Below are 2,623 nucleotides of genomic sequence, written 5' to 3' on the forward strand. Positions count from 1 at the left end.
GTAGGGAAATAAGACATTTGGGCCAAAACTAAAAGGAAAAAAAGAAGAAAGAGGCCCATTAGCCCATCAGCCAGCCGTCCAAGCCAAGCCAAGCCGAGCCGCTCCTTTCTCCATGCCACGTGTCATTTTTTGGCAAGCCTCAAGCGTGTGGGACCCAGCTGTCCCTGCATGCACGCGCGCTTGGCGTGCACAGCCTTTCCCCCGGGCAAGTTCTTCTCACGTGTGCGTCAGGCGTTTTTCCATCCAATTTATGCGTGGGTCCCGCGTGCTGCTGTTCTCCTTCCACAGCTCACCACGTGTCCAAAGCTGTTGGCCATTTCCTCTCTTCGCTTCTTAGCTCGCGCCACGTGTCCCAAGCAAAGTAACGTTTCTTTCTTCTCAGCGCGCCACGTGTACTAGCTGTTGCACTCCTCATTTTTGCAGTTTCAAACGTTTCTTATGGTTCTTTCTCTACCATTATCAGCCTTTACTCCCAAAATAAAGCATTGTAAATTTTAATTTAATTGAAATATGCTCCTTTTCTTCTTGTTGCTGATTGTAATTTTTGGCATCGCCCAAAAACTCTATAAATATGGGCTATGTTTAGTGTATTAGGTTGTTAATTTTTTAGCTTAGACTTAGACACTTTTTTTCTCATTTTTATCTTGCTTTTGTTCTCATACTTTCTTTTTAGAATTTTATGAGAATGATGTGCAAGCTACGCTAGAGTTTTTGGGTGAGGCTAGAAATGATCCTATATGTATAGTAAGCTTATTTGGGTTTTGGTTCTCTAATAGTTTGTAAGTTTTATACATTTGAGTAAATAATTTTCTTTTATCATATTTGCTCCTCATATCAATATATTTTATTGTCAACTTTTATATAAATCTAGTCAAGCTCTTTTTATGTGATTGTTGCATGATATTATATATTGGTAGGGGTTGTTTTATGAGTAGTCTTTTACTGCAATATTACCAACAGTATATTGTCGCTTTTAGATTTCTCATAAGATAATTTTTTCTAGTTCTAAACGTAAGAATTTTATTTACTCGAATACATTTTTATTCACAAGTTCTTCAAATATTTATTTTCCGATTGATTGTTTGGAATGTGAAACTTTCAATTGAGTCAATTTATGAATCAAAATCCAAATAGGTGAACAAAGCATATAGAGGATTCTCAATGTCTTACCACTTTTAATTATTGAATTTTCTTCATTTTAAATTGTTCAAAAAATCATCAAAAACACTCATTTTTCTTCCTTATTTGACTTCTTAATATTCCCAGCGCTTTTTATTTGCTAATCATTCCTTGTTCAATTTATCGCCTCCTCATGGGATCGACCATCCTAATTGTACTATAATTGACTGCTTGTTTTTGCACATGTTTGGGCGTAATCACAAGCCATTCATAAAAATCTTTCTTCTCTTGTTTCGATAATGTATACTTAGCCGAAGGTAAGTAAGTGTAGGAGCCTCTTTTCTCAGGAGCGAAGTCACCTCTAATATTGAATTCTATCAGATCCAACTGTGCATTGAGGCCATCTTTCATTTTACCGAGGATGTCAATTAGCGTCATTACAACAAAAAGGGTTATTAGCGACGACATTGTAGGCGACGACAATTGCCGTTGCGAATAGTAGGATATTTGTGACGACATGTCGTCGCAATAAAGGAAACAAAAATTTTGAACGACATTTCCTCGCATTTATATTTGCGAGGACTTGTTGTCACAAATATTTAAATATTTACGACGACATGTCGTCACTAAACACGGGAATAGTATTTACGACGACATGTCATCGCCAAAATTTCTTGGCGCCACAAGTAATCTGGCGCTAATATGTTTGGCTCAAATTTGTCCATTAATTGTGATTACATGTCATCACTAATAGTCAGGTTATAGCTGGTAATGATGTGGCAAAAAAAAAAGCAGAAAATTTAGCGATTTTCCGAACACTAGTTCCAGAAAATTCTTCATTTTTTTGCGATGACATGTGCAAACTGTCGTCGCAAAAAAGAGCCAGAAATTCCTCCCATCTGAGAGTAATTTTTGTGATGACTTGTATGAACTGTCATCGCAAATATTATTCGTACTAAATTTCTCACGAAAAAAGGGCAGAAAATTTAGGCGATTTCCCAAAAAATATTTGCGACGACTACATTAAAAAGTCATCGCAAATCAGGAATACAGGTATATTCCCCAAGAATATGCTCAAAAAATTAATGAGGTGAAGAAGAATGACATCATTTTGATATTAATTGCGATGACATCTTATCGTTGTAAAAAGCCAACTGTATAAACGCGATCGCAAAACTCTTTCCTCTATTTTTTAGGTGACTTTCTCAGTTTTTTTCCCTCCTTCTCCATCTAAAACCTCTAGAGGCCGTCCCAAAACTCTGAAAAAACCTCAAATCTATCATTCTCTTTTTAAATCATTCATTTGTGGAGAAATTTTTTTCAAAAAAGCCTAAAAACAACAGTGTTTTAACCTCGCTATCGCCGCCCGCTTTTCTGGCACCATCCTCCTTTTTCAGCCGCCATTGCCCTCCCAGCCCTGCTGCCTTACCATTTTCCAACCCCGGTGTTTGTGCGGATAGATTTTGTGAGTTAATACTTTTGGTATTTTATAAATTGATTTTTT

Source organism: Morus notabilis, unplaced genomic scaffold (assembly GCF_000414095.1).
Source record: "Morus notabilis unplaced genomic scaffold, ASM41409v2 Scaffold232, whole genome shotgun sequence".
NCBI classification, from domain to species: domain Eukaryota; kingdom Viridiplantae; phylum Streptophyta; class Magnoliopsida; order Rosales; family Moraceae; genus Morus; species Morus notabilis.